Source organism: Triturus cristatus, chromosome 5_1, assembly GCF_964204655.1.
Source record: "Triturus cristatus chromosome 5_1, aTriCri1.1, whole genome shotgun sequence".
Taxonomy (NCBI): Eukaryota; Metazoa; Chordata; class Amphibia; order Caudata; family Salamandridae; genus Triturus; species Triturus cristatus.
Genome location: NC_140587.1, coordinates 119,636,260 through 119,651,228, shown reverse-complemented (window position 1 = coordinate 119,651,228; position 14,969 = coordinate 119,636,260). Strand labels below are relative to the sequence as shown.

The following is a 14,969-nucleotide window of genomic DNA, read 5'->3' as shown; positions in this document are numbered from 1 at the left end:
ACCTTCAAGGAGTAATCCAGCCCTTACTCCATACTTAATAATTCAAGAGCAAACTACATGCCTCCAAAACCGCTCTTTAGTATTCAGTATTGTACATTTGTTATGCAATCATTCACAAATATTTTAAGCAAAACTGGAGTGCAGCCTTGCCCCAGCAGTGCATACCATCATTGCCACAACAATCCTGCACCACAAAGACAGCTGTATGTGCCAAACAGCTATAGGCCACCAGGAGAGTATGGTTAAGAAGCTGCACAATGCTTCTTAAGCCCAAACAGATGTTACCTCCAGGAAATAGAAATCTGGCACCTGGTCATCAGGGGCATCTGCCTGTCGTACTCAAGCACTGCATCAAGGGTACATGCATATGAGGTTGCCCATGTGTCCACACAGCGCCTGTGGTATCCTCAGTAGTCTCCCTCTACCATCGTAGTGATACGGCCTATTGGCAAACCACACAGCTGCCACAAAAGCCATATCCACATGTATGGCCTAGTACCAGCGCATACGTCATCTAGCAGAATGCGTGCTCTCCACCTAGTGCACAGTTCCAAAACGTCACGCAATGTGGCTGTTGTGGTAAACCAGGGTTTGGGTTAATCAGTCATCCTGCTGTGCAATGTGGAACCTCAGGATGGCTTGCATAATGTTCTGGGGAATTTCAGGGAGTTCAGTTTCTTCTGGCTGCCCTGCTGTGTGGCGGGTGATTTACGCACTCTACAATTTGCCAAATAAATGAAAGTATAGCATTTTCTACAAGTCTGGAGTGTATTTGGCAATACACCTAACAGTGACTTAGGGTCCTGTCTTAACGGTTGAATGTGTCAAGTGTGATATGCATCAAGTGTACTGCAAACGCTTGTGCATTAAACTGAAAAACACACGCAGGAGTGAAATAAACATTTTATTAATGTATTCAAATGTTATTGGTTATCTATATGCATCTTTATTTATTATCTTTGGAATTACACTATTTTCCTCCAGGGTGATTCAGGGTACACTTCATAAGTCTGTAATGATCAATTGCCTGGTGCGAGGGAACCACTGATCTCGAGCTTTATCCTGAAGAGAAATGAGACAAGGGCATTTTAGAATAATTGAGACAACTAATATTTAATCTTTATGATTTTAAAGAAATATACATATTTAAAACATCCAGGCATACAGTGCTTTTTAAAACCCTCCTGCCGCATTCTCGTTTATGTCCTGAAATATTGATTGTCTTCGACTGCCAGTCTGTCCTTGCTTAAACAGAGAGGAACTATTCATTTGTATTTGTATACATTCCCTTAAAAATAGCCTTTGAGAGCCATTTTGTTTCCCTATTTTAAATGGAAGGCTTCAAGGATGGGTAACAAGATTCACAAATTATATATATGTAGTCCACAACTGGGCAGAAGTTCCTTCACAGCAGCAGTCCAGCAGAGTGACAATCCTTGTAGCTGCTTTGCAGTCTTTCTTCCTGGCAGAGTATCAACAGGTCTAGAAGTATACTGAAGAGTTGGTATCTGAGGCCATAGTTGTATGCTCTGGTGCCCTGGCTCTGGTAGTGGGAGAAGCTTCTAGACACTGACTTTGAAGTGCATGGAATTTCCTGCCTAATCTGTCCTGGCTGCAAGCTGACTGAAGGGACAACACCTGGTCGTTAGGCCCTTGGTGTGAAGGCAGAGCAGAGACTAATCAGTTGTAAGTGAAGCTGTGCTCAGCTCCACTTCCCTATTCTGCCAGAAGAAGGCCCACTAGGCACACCTAATGCCTCTTTTTTGTGACTGTCTAGGCAAAATTCACAAAGTGTTTCAGCAAAATCTAGTCAGTCAGTCAGAATAACTTTATTTTGCCAACACAATGAAGGCATAAAAAGTATACTACATATAAAATATTCCACAACATTATAATAAAGTTAAAATACAAAAGATGATGCAGAATTTTCACATTATAAAAGTATACATACATAATTATTAGTACAATGCAGTAAATTGATTCCTCTGTCAAAGATAAAAATTCAACAAATTGAACATCTCTTTTTCAGGGCAGATAAGAAGAAAGACGCCAAAAAATAAACAGGTAAGAGGGTAAGATAATAACTGCAGACAGTAGAGGCCCACACAACAGTGTTTAAAATTCATGTTACGCATGAGGGGGATAATGAACCTTTTCCTTTCATTACGATCAAACTTACAGAATAACAAGAAGTGCATATCATTCTGTATGGATCACTCATCACAGGTACATATTAGGAGATCAGAGGCAACATAAATATTACAGGGAAGACTCAACATCAGAGGAATATCATTTAAATCGAATCTTACCAAGATATATCTATGTTGTAGGTTATTGACAAACGATAGATATGTTGAGTTTATTTCTATTTGCATTGTGCTAGAGGCTGTCAGATATGTTTTAACTGTTGTCAGCTTGGTATTTAGAGCCTCCCTTCTTGTCTGTAAATTCGATAGCAAATGAACTTTCTTAGAAATAGACCAACAGATCTGTAGGGTCTACAAAGAGATGATGTTACCCAGCTATTTTCAAAGTAGATTCAACATATCGTAGCCAGGTTATTTTACCCACCCCGTCTAATTTCAAAACATCCTTTATAATGTCTCTTGTCAGTGGGAGGGTCTCCTTTCGCCATATTGAATGCCACATTAAAATCGGCTCCACAGATATTTTACCGGTAATATAAGAGGCTCTCAATTCCATATGGCACTTAAAATTGGCGCATGACTTTGGCAGTGAAAGTAACTTTTTTAACTTGGCTGGTCTGCATTTGATGGCAATTTACCAAAGCGTATCGCCATCTAAAATCCAAATTTATAGCGATACGCTTTGGTAAATTGCCATCAAATGCAGACCAGCCAAGTTGGAAATATCAGGGCCCAAAATCTTGCTGTCTCTGTGGAGCACCAACGCAGGATTTTATTCACTTAGGCCCACATGCATCAAAGCAAAAGCCAGTCGCAAACGGGCAGATTCTCAGAATCTGCCCCTTTGCGACTGGGATTTTTGCATTTGGGATGCATCATCCTAAATGCAAAAATCGCAATTTAAGGAATCTCTAAATTGCGATTCCTTAAATTGCTATTGCATTTAAGGAATCCCAAATTGAGATTCCTTAAATGCAATGCATGAAAGTTTAAAAATTAGCGATTTCGCTAATAGGGGGAGCAAATTACCTCTAGGCCCATAGGAATGAATGGGGAGGTATTCCTTAATTGCGACTCGCAATTTGCGAGTAGCAATTAAGGAATGTTTAGAAATCGCTATTTTGTAAGCGATTTCTACATGCATAGCCTTTTGCTATTCCTTATTAGCGAATCCTTATTTTTCGCTATTAAGGAATCGCAAATGGCATTGTTGATGCATGTGCCAGTTAGTCTGTAGCTGCCCAGCGTTAGGCGAGGATCGCCGGAAATTGTTAAGGGGACCACTCAAAACAAGAGGCGTATGCTCTTGCAGAACTGCAATATTAAAATGCCTAGATCCGGAAGATCCACAGCTTAACTGTTGTTTAATCAAACTCCTAATTAAACATGAGGAAATATCAAATAAAGACTAGTGGCAAGTTCAAAAGGTTATAAGATATGACATTGGAGATTATGCTACGTGAACCACTTACCTTTGAGGAATTGATTTATTAAAATGCTCCTGTGCAGCCTAGTCGAACCTTGATTAGCCTCAGAATTTAGTAAAAGGATCATTCAAAATAAGACCAGTGGCCTGGTAAAATGGTTGTTTGATGTAATACTTGAGATATTGTTTTAATTAGGCAAATTTATCATTATACAGGAAGAAGTGTAAATATTAGGATAAGAAATGGTTATGTCTTCAGAGAACACAAAAAGGGATATACCCCGTTTTTATTGTTATTTTATATATTTGTTTTAATGTTGCTATTGTTGTGGTTTTAATTAACTGAACAGTAAATGTATTTTCAACTTTTCGGCTTTTTTTAAATGTTATCTTCGATAGATTGCAGTTTCGCACAGTCTCTGGTTCCCCAAACAGCCGCTCCATAAGTGGCAGATGATACCGTCTTAGCTTCATACACTGTTTTTATTACATTTACCAGTTTTAAAATAGTTTTTTTGTAAATATAGTTAGGGACCCAATATTCTTTTCCATCTGCATCCCTCAATTTACAATAATGTTTTGCCAGTTAATTTGATGGTCAAACATAATCCTAAGTTAGTTAAAAGATTTGACAACTCCCAGTTTTCCCCCTTCAGTGTTAATTTGGGGCGATTTCTGCTGTTTTGGGCCTGCCACTAGGATAAAAGACTTTGAGTAGTTAACTTTCATATCCAGATTGTTCATAAATTGCGTGTATTCCAACACTAAACGACGCAGCGCATTACTGGTACGAGCTAGATGTACTGCGTCATCTGCATATAATAGTATTGGTACCAGTATTGAATTGATATAAGAAACATCTGGAGTAGATCACAGCAAGGCAGATTCTACATCATTGGTGTAGAGTGCAAATAGAAAGGGAGCAAGAACACAACCCTGCCTCACACCTCTCGCAATTTTAAAATACCTGGTACACTCACCACCCTTTCCATATCGGACACAGGCTGAGGCACCTGAGTACAAACCGCAGATAATATTAATATTATTCATGTCAATCCCCATTGCCTCCATGATCTGCCGCAGCCTAGGCTATGCCACTCAGTCAAAGGATACAGACAGATCCATGAAGGCAATAGAGGTGGCCTTTTTTGGCTGCCGTGTTTTTTGCTATAACTAGACTCAGGTTCAGGCACTGACCCACAGTGCCTTTCCTTTTTCTAAATCCAAACTGGCATGGGATTATAAAGTTCTTTTCTAGGGCCCATTCCTCCAGTCTTTTAAAAAGAAGCTGACCCATTAGTTTTGCGGTCGAATCTATCAAAGAGATAGGTCTATAGTTTTTCGGAATTGACCTATCCCCCTATTATGTAGCTGGGCACAATTACACTTTGGATGGGTGGCACCTATTTGGGCAATTTCGTTAAAAACATTTATTAAAAACGGGGCCCAAATATCTTGATTCTCCAAAAACAAATCAATAGGGATTCCTTCCGGTCCTGGTGCTTTTGCAAGTTTACACTGATTTAGAGCATGCTTTATTTCTTTGAGTGTAAAACTAACAGCACCGCCTGCTTTACCTAAAATTTCGGGGATAAACTGGGCAGTTTCAAAATAGGTCACCCATTCCTCCTGTTCAACATGAGTGTCTGTGGTCATTGACTGCTCATCTCATGGTGCATTAATCAGAAACCAAAATGCCTGCAAGCTTTTTAATGTAGCAGCCTTCTCCAAATTTTCCCACCACTCTTCCTTTAGGGCTTTCAGCCTGGTTGTCCTTGCTTTCTTGTAAGCTTGGCGCAAAGACTTGACCAAAGCTGGGTTACGAGGGTTGGACTTCAAGGCTATATGAAGATGATTTAGTGTTTTATCACAGTTGTCCTCAAACCAACTACATTTTTTATGATGGACATTACGTATAACACGGGCTAAATTGTTTTTAACATCAGATAAAATCAGCTCAATGGCCAAGACCCTGCTATCATGTGAGACTGAGTTTAAGCAAATCATTATCTCTCCAAGTCGTTTGGAGACTAGGTTGGCCAAGAACCTCCTAGTATCCACTCTTTCCCACTTCAAAACAATACTGTTCTCTCTTGAAATCACTGGGCTTACCGGCATTTTAAAAACACATTCATTTTTCTTTAAAGAGGGGATAAGAAAAGTTATTGCGGCATGAGCACTAAAAGGATAAAAATCAATCTCAAGGTGCAAAAAAGCCCTCTTATTGAATCAGAGACCAAAACATAATCAAGGGTAGAGTAAACAAAGTGATTTGAAAAAAGTAAATTCTAACTGACCAGTTAAAATTTCAAAAACATTTAGAAATACAAGATTGTTTATAGTTAGTAGTCTATTTAAGTCATTACCATACTCTGTGTCACCAAAATGAGGAACACTCTCCCCCTCATCACCCTGTATTCCACATACTGGCACATTAATATTGTCACAAGGGTGGACGTTAAAATCCCCAAGCCAAATTATATGGTAGGGTTTAGTGCATTTGTCATGCAAGTCATTAATATCTCTTTCTAAAGGGGCCAACACCACTGCTTGACTGCTTCCAAAATTATTATAATAAAAATTAATAAGAAGCCAACAATAATCCATACAGTACTCTATTAAAATAATATGATAGTAAGGTGACGTATTAAAAAATGACTTCACTTTAAGAGGAAAAACATTAGAAAGTAGGGTCAATAAACCACCCTTATCCCGACCAGCAGGTGATGATATGGCAGAAGTTTTAAAAGAACGATACCCATTCAGATGTATTGGATCAATCTCCCAAGTCTCTTGGAGGCACACTATAGCTTCAGATGTCAACAGAGACAGCCATTCTATATTAGACCTTTTTTGATTATAGCCAGCAATGTTCCAGGACATAGCCGCTATAGAACCTAAGAAATTCTCACGAGGTGTTGCCCCCTCTGGGGAAAATTCAGTCTGTCTAGTTGGATGCCTACTTGCACTGGGGGATTTACAGTGAGCAAAGCAGACCCTTTTTGTAATTCTATAACACCATCCCCATTAGGTAATATGATCTGGTCATCCAGTCAGTCACAGGTAGACAATCCTTCTCGTGCAGCAATCCTATTCCTAAGAGCTTCCAAGTAGTATGTGATCTAGAAATAAGAGGCTGAGGTAAGGGATAAGGTTTATAAAATAAACCCAAAGGAAGGACAAAACGTTCAGAGTGGAATGATGGCATACTTGGTAAGCCAAATAATAACTCACCCACTATGTGATGATTATCAAAATTCAATACAATGCAATCACCTTTAGTTTTAGGAGCTCTACCTGCCCAAGTAACCCTCCTCGCCATAATAATATTTTTATGCGCATTAAAATTTTCTCCTAAGCAGTTAGATCGCCAGTGCTGGGATTTATGTATTAAGTTAACTAGTCTGTGTTTTCTATTGAGTTTGGTTTCAGTTCTGGAGCATTAGCTAAAACCATAACATACGGGCAAGCTCCAGGCGGGGGATCTAACCTTCCTTTAGGTTTTCCAGTTGCAGCTAGGTACTGAGGAGCTCCCCTTCCCCAGGAAGAGGGTTGTGGTCTTCCCACCAAGAGAGTAGGGGGGATAGAAGAGCTAACGTAAGAGTGGGTACCCGTGGTCCCATTAGACATTTGAGGTTCACCACGTGACCTAGTGCAACCAATATTCTCACAATTGCAATGTGCCTGAGTCTGACAGAGACTATTCTGTATGGTGGTTCTCAACTTTTTGGCCGGTTCACAAACAGAGCCCGGCCCTGCTGTTTGTTGAAAATCATGACTTCCCAGGCTATCGGTAGCACCTAGTCATGTGACCTAGTCATGTGACCCACGAAAGGCTACAGGCGCAAAAGGGATAAGAAGAGGAAAAAGCTAAGTTTCTATGAGTGAAATATTCAAAATTGTAATGAAAAATATGACTTTACCTTTAAAAAGGATTTGTCCTTACAATTTCATTGACACCAAACATGACCTTGTCATCAGCTCCCAATTGGAATTAATACCTTAGTAAACATACTAAGGCATCCTCAATGTTACCCTGGTATAGTGGTCTGCCTCATAGTAGTTAAACATGCATTTATACATTTTTCACTACCAGGACATGTATAATTAAATGTACATGTGCAACCTTTAGTTATGAAACACCATGACTTATGGGCTGCCTAGGACCTACCTTATGTGTGTTGTGTATTTTACAAAAAGATAGTTTATGGCTTGGCAAGGGGGGGATTCAAATACCAAGTCGATATGGCAGTTTAAAACTGTATTCAGGCTGCAATGGCAGGCCTGGGGCATGTTTAAAGTGCTACTGAAGTTGGTGGCACAATAAGGGCTGCAGGCCTACTAGTTGCTTTTAATTTACAGGCCCTGGGTATATAATATACCACTCTATAAGTGACGTACAAGTAATTTAAATATGCCAATTGGGTATAAGCCAATGCAGCCATGTTGAGGAAAACGAGCGCACAAACCTTAGCACTGGTTAGCAGTGGTAAGTGCACACAGTCCTAAGGACAACAAAAATAAGGTCAGCAAAAATGGAGGCGGCGGGGCAAAATGTTTGGGGAGCGACTACCCTAAGGCTGACAGGTCTAACAACTTTTCACTATGGTGCATTGGAGTATGGAAGCCTAAAGTGTGCCAGAGCAGGGAACGAGGAACACATCGCCATATCTTATTAGATGTGGTACTGTTCAGTTCTCTACCTCTCACACAATGTAACTCAGCAACATTAGTGGTACACTGTGTTATGTGAATTTTTCGTAAATCTTTTTCAAAAGGAATGCAAAGTCCTCAAATTATTCTGCTTTACATTCCAGTCTACCAACTGCTAATGTGTCTGCTTTAATCAATAGAGGCATTCAGGTTTTTGGAGATTAAAATGTATTTAAGAAACCAAGATTTGGTCCTTTTCTGTCTTGGCTTTTCCCTCTTGGACATACTTGTCCTTCGTCTTAAGTTGATACTTCAATGGCTTACCTTCAGCAAGCATTTACAATCTAATTTTCAGGATGAGGGCTCTTTTACTAGTATTTACCCTGTTACTGCAAAGAATATATCTGAAATGAAAGTGTGATTTGTAAAAGAAGCTTATATCCATTAGATGACATACAAAAACTTAAAAACCTAAACAAAAATAACATTATTAACCTACATTCATCTCTGCATATTTAAAAACATATCCAAAATGCACCTGACATCAACTAGATAGTATTATACCACCTCAATGGATGTCAATAAAAACAAACAATAGAATTTAAATCCAGGTGAAACCATTTGAAACTGGTCATCTGGGAGAGACACCGGCCAGAGGATCTGAAATGGTAAATTAGTGCTGTTCAGGGGTTTAAATAGATGGAATATATAAAAGAAAAAATAGCTTTAAACATTTTAGCACAGGTGGCAGCAAGTAGAGACCCATAAGTTTCCCTTAAATTCTGCATCTTGTAAAAACTACATTTCATATCTCACTGCCTGCCCTGAAAACATTGCCAAAACTGAGCGGAAAAGTGAACGATTTGATAATAAAAGGAGCAGCAGATCTCAATAAGCTGCTCACAAGACATCAAGGTTATGTTTCCTGCCCCTGCCCCCCACCTTTGCCCCTAGGTGTTGTTCTGACCTTCTGCGGCGTCTGCGTCAGTTCCTGTGCACCAGGTCGCAGGCTATGAGGGCCGGGATGACACGTAGGATGGGGTCCATGGCTGTCCGTCACATACAGGTGCTCCTTCCTCGCGTCGTCCTCAATTTCCCTGCAGTTTTTGGCTCCCGTAAAAAATTCTACGTGCGGAGTGACGTAGGCACGAATCGTACTTGCTGGTTCGTAAAACGCTGCCTGACTCCATCCAGACGTCACGTACGCGGTGTCCCGGATCGGAATTGTGGGTATATTTGAGCCGGTCGGTGTTTTGTACGAATCGTACGGAAATGGTATTTCTGTACAAATCGTACTGGCGGGTTTGAAAGGTGGTTTTCCCAGGTACGAGTCGGACGGAGAAAACGCTCCGTACGACGGTTCGTACCCGGGTTTTACAGGATCGGGATCGGCACCTTAGTGTAAAAGGAAAGCAAAACATTGTAGTAGTTAATCTCTACAGCAATATTTTTAACAACACTAGAGCAGGCATAATAATCATGCTTGAGGAGGAACTGGATATCTTTTTGAATAGGCTGGAGGATGACTATATTTTGATATGGGGTGGAGATTTTAATATAGAATTATATAAGGTGTCGTCAATGGATCAATGTGGCCACATGGACGACTCAGGGGATCAAATTACCCACTTTTTACACACCTCTTTGGTGAATCAATTAATTAATTAATTATGTATAAATATGGGCTGGAAGCAATGAAGCTGGGTGACAATGATGGGGTTACTGACCTATATCTTATGAGGGAGCCAGATCTTCATCATGTATTGATCAAGCGGAATAGTAGGCGCTTTGTAAATGATTGTACTATTGTACATAGCCTCTTTAGCGATCACCACCCCATATAGTTAACATTAAAATCGAGCTTATATTTTATGGAAAAACAATGCCCTTTGGCAGTAGATATAAGAGCCCAAGGCAAAAATGGGACTTCTATTAAGTGGTCTGGCGTTAATACCGTCCTTTTTATGGAAAACTTGATTGAAAATAGCGACCGCGACATTAAAATCTGCTTAGATGAATCTTCTGATAATGTCGAAGTCGTTATTGCTTTTAATAATATTACAATGGGTATAGCTAAAACACTGAGATTAATAAATACGAAAAAAAAAGGAATAATAAGGTTTTCTGCCCACGATGGTTTAATCAGGAATGCTCGAAATTGAATAGAGCCTTGAAGGATGAACTGAAAGTTAAACCTAGAAATGGTGAAAAGATCAGAAATCTTAGAAAATGTTACAAACAAGCTTTACAGGCCAGGAAAATAGAGATAAAAGAGATGGCTTGGGAAAACCTGGTCCAGGCAGCCAAAACTAAACATTCTACTCTCTTGTGGAAAACCATAGGTCAACCCCTTTTTAAAGATGATTATTCGGTAGGTATTGATACTGTGGTGTCTCCAGAGGACTGGTTGATGTACTTTGAGGGAATTTTTAACCCTACAAAATGTTACAATAATAAGGATAAGGAAGGTAACGTAATCTTGCTAACTTTTGGCAAGAGTGATATAATTACTAAAGACGAGATTAGAACCGCCCTACACGATAGTGCAAGTGGGAAGGCGGCAGGCCCTGACGGGGTCCCGATAGACATTTTTAAATATAACATTGATTTCTGGTACCCCATTTTATTAAAATTGTTGAATGCTGTTACTAATGGGATGCTGCCCGCAACATGGGCTGAAAGTGTGATCATCCCAATTTTTAAAAAGGGCAGTAGAGCTAGTGCTAAATGTTATCGACCGATTTCCCTCCTTGACTCCACATTCAAACTTATGGGCAGAATTTTACTTGCTAGGTTGGAGTGTTGGGTGAAGGAGGGGAACATATTAACTAAAACACAATATGGTTTCAGAAAGGGAATCGGAACGGTTGAACAATGTATAAATTTGGAGCTACTCATAGGAAAATACACACGTGCAAAGGAGGGTTCTCCACCTTTGCTTCGTTGATCTTTCCAGCGCGTTCGATACTATGTTATGGCAAACGCTGGAAGGGATGGGTGCTCCAACTAATATCATTAGTCTCTTGTCTCAAATTTATGTCCATCTAACATCAAAGATACGATACGGACCAATTGGGGAATGCACAATGCACTTTAAAGTTACCCGAGGGATTAGACAAGGTTGCGTTCTCGCACCACTTTTGTTTTCATTATATATTAATGGAGTTCATTTTTTGCTGCAGGGTCTTAAAGCTGATGCCCCTATTGTAGGTAAACGCGTAACGCCTATTTTATTATATGCAGATGATGCAGTCCTGATTTCCAGGACTGCAAATGGTCTCCAGCTTTTGATTGATAATTTTACTGATTTTATGACTGATAAAGACCTAGCAATTAATCTATCTAAAACCCTTGTCATGACCTGTGGGAAATGTAAAACTAAAAGTAGTACCCACTTCATAACAGGTGTACCCATTGAGATGACTTCAACCTTTTCTTATTTAGGATTACTTTTTAATTGTAAAGGTACTTGGAATGCACATATTAATCTAAGCAAGTTGAAATTTTTAAGGACAATTTTTAGATTCTCACAAAAAATCGGTAATAAGCCTGTGAGAGAGATTTTAAAACTTAATGGCAGTACATGTGTATCTGGGGTATGCTATGGTGGTGCCCTCTGGGGAATGGCAGATACCTCTATATTGCAAATAATGTAAAATACATTTTTGCGTAGGGTGTTATCAGTTCCTAATTCCACTGCTACTTATACTGTCCATAGAGAAACAGATGTTCCCTTTTTAAGTGATTTGATTAGTATATTCACCACTAATTTGTGGCATCGTATTTGGACGAAGGAAGAAACCCATTTTACCAAGGAAATAATATATGTCTTAGTCTAGATTACTCGAAGAACATACCATGGTTAAAATACGTCCATGATCTTCTGATTGAGTGTAACGTGAAGCTTGTTTTTAAAGACCCATTGATTATTGAGAATTTTAGTAAGGGGGAGCTTAAAAAGAGACTCCTCAGGTCTAGGAAGATAAAAAGTGAAGTAGGGTTATGTACTAAATCTATTGTCAGATTATACTGTGAAGGTCCCTTTTCATTTGGCACCCAGCCCTATCTTATATTTATTAGGAATACCCAACACAGATTTTATCTGACTATACTAAGGCTACGAACATTGGTAAATCTGCCCAAAGCACATTGCACTTTATACTGTTTTGTAACTTTTACAGGGATCTTAGGAAATCAATTCTGCGCCCACTTTTTATTTTCAATAAGTTGTATTCCTATAAAACCGCTTTTTATTTTATATGTAAATTAGATCATGTTAGGTTGTGTAATGCGGTAATTTCCTTCATTCAATTAGCAATTAAGCGAAGGAAAATGCTCTCATATTTGGAAACACTTGTCTATGAGACTGATTAGTTGATGAAATGTTTGGGTTTTATTTCAAGTACCTTTTTAAGATCATTGTAACTCTATGTACCCCATAAAATGTTACTGACTAATATGGTGTTTATACATCAAAAATGAAATATGTATCCTTTTTTATTAAATCTTCTTTTGATACCCACTTCTATGTATGTCCATTGGTAATAGGATCAGATGTGTGTCGTACTCTCCTTGTGTACTCTGGACTTTTCAATACTCTTGCTGATTCATAAACGATGTAGAATTGTATACCTTTGGTTAGCTTTTCATACCTTTTAAGAGACACTTTTACCCCGTATTTTACATTTTTATAATTTGGTGAAAATTACAAATGATATATTGAAATGATTATTTAAGAGAAGTGCATGGGTTTCCACCATGGGCATAAAGAATATGAAATACCCAATCTGGGATTAGGCTCCAAAAGTCAGGGTGAAAATTATTTTTTGCATTATATACACCTTACATGGTAGCTTGGTTCATTGAATCCCACTTGTAGTCTCAGAAACCTAGGATAACTCTCAAAATATGGTTACTCCAGGAGGTACCTTGGGGTAGCTCAAACTAGTGCACGTTTAACTCCTTTATTTGTGTGAGTACATATAACCAGCAGGACGAAATACCAGGAGGAACTGACACCAAGCTTCGTCAGTTCAACTAATTTGAAAATTATAGTACAACATTCCATAAAGATACAGAATTGTATTAAATATCAAGATCGCAAAACATTCCTTCCTTCAAGGAAATCAAAATAGGATTTTATTTTAGCCCAAACCAAACCACAAGCAAAAATCTAAGAATCATAATTGAAAAAACCCTCAACACATGATCAAACATACTCAATCAACTTCCTTGGAAACCTTCTGTTGTGCTAGACTTCCTCATATCCTCATTACCAGAAGATATCTTAATTTCCACACACCTCTCTGACCTCTCCTCTGGTTTGGTTGTGTGCTCAACTTCCCCATGTATGTCATTCATTTCAATCAATCTTTCTAAACTCATAGCTCCCACACTTTTCTCCAAAACTACCACTATTCTCTCCTTGTTCCACCATTTACTGTCATCCAATCTGAAAAAAAATTCTTTAATTTCTCTTACTCTCCTTGGCTTGAAAAACCTGGAAAGCACTTTGGGAATGAGACCAGGGAGCTTTATTCTCACTCAATCCCTAACCGTGACACACAAACACACAGTGAAACTATCTTGTAACATCATTGAATTGAGCATACCTTCTTTTGCTAAGTACCTCCATAACTTCATCAACAGGAAACTTTGGGTCATCCATCCAAGGACAGGATCCCCGCATGTCTGGTTGTATGCTCATCTTCTCTATCTATCCCATTTAATTCAAGCAATCTTTATAATTTCAAAGCTCCATCGTTTGTCTCTGGAACTACTGCTATTCCCTCCTTGTTCCACCATTTACTGTCATCCAATCTGATTTAAAAAAAACATAACTTCCCTTACTCTTCTTTGCTTGAAAGACCTTTGAGAATGACACCAGGGGGCTTTACTCTCACCCAATCCCCCACCTAAACACACAAGTAGCGACCCTTCCTATTAAAAGTCTTCAATCGAGCATTCCTTCTCCTGCTACCTCTGTGACTTTCTCAACAGGAAATTTTGGCTCAGCCATCCAAGGGCAACTTGGTGAACAGAATTCTTCCCCTGAACATATTAAAAGGTGAAACCTCATTCTTAGCATTGTGTGTGGTGCGACTAACCCACAGTAAACTCCCCTACACTGGAATATACTAGAAACAGTTTAACCTGTTAGCGAACAACAACCGCAAGATGTCCTTAATAACCCTGTTGCAGCTCTCGACAAGGCTATGTAGATATCCTTGCATTATCCTGATGTAAATCGTGCCCCATTGTCTTTTTCTATTGTATCTGTAATTCTCTCGCTGACAAACAAACTATTGAAGTAATTTACTACCTTTGCACCACTGGCACAATCAACAAACTTGAAGTCACGCCATCTGGAAAAGTATTCAACAACAGAAATACTGTACTTACTGCTACTTTTCAACACATTGAGTGATCCAATATTATGGTCCCCAACTTAGCCCAAGGCATGTATGTAACCAAATCCACAGGTCTCAGTACAATTATATGAAACTTATCACTAATGGCATATGTCATTCATTGCCTCACAGAGTGTCCCTTGTACCTGTTTAACTGAGGCCACCAGAACCTGCTCTGATCTTCATCTTTATTGCCTTCATGCCCAAAAGCTCATTAATAAACCCTAGCACACATCGTTGACAAAACCCTCCAGGAGATCAGAGCACCTTAGCAAACCATCAATCACAAATAACTCTACAGAAAATTGCAGATACACAGTAACTTCTTTATCC

The 14,969-nt window shown here is 39.1% G+C and overlaps 1 long non-coding RNA gene across 1 annotated transcript in view; it reads right to left on the bottom strand.

Annotated features, from left to right (window-relative positions):
• Positions 1-918: 918 nt before the first annotated feature.
• Positions 919-14,969, bottom strand: part of LOC146830348 (uncharacterized) — a 49,746-nt gene continuing 35,695 nt past the window's right edge. The window contains exon 3 of the long non-coding RNA XR_014961148.1: positions 919-1,062. This is a non-coding gene — a long non-coding RNA (uncharacterized LOC146830348). The remainder of the gene's footprint in view (positions 1,063-14,969) is intronic.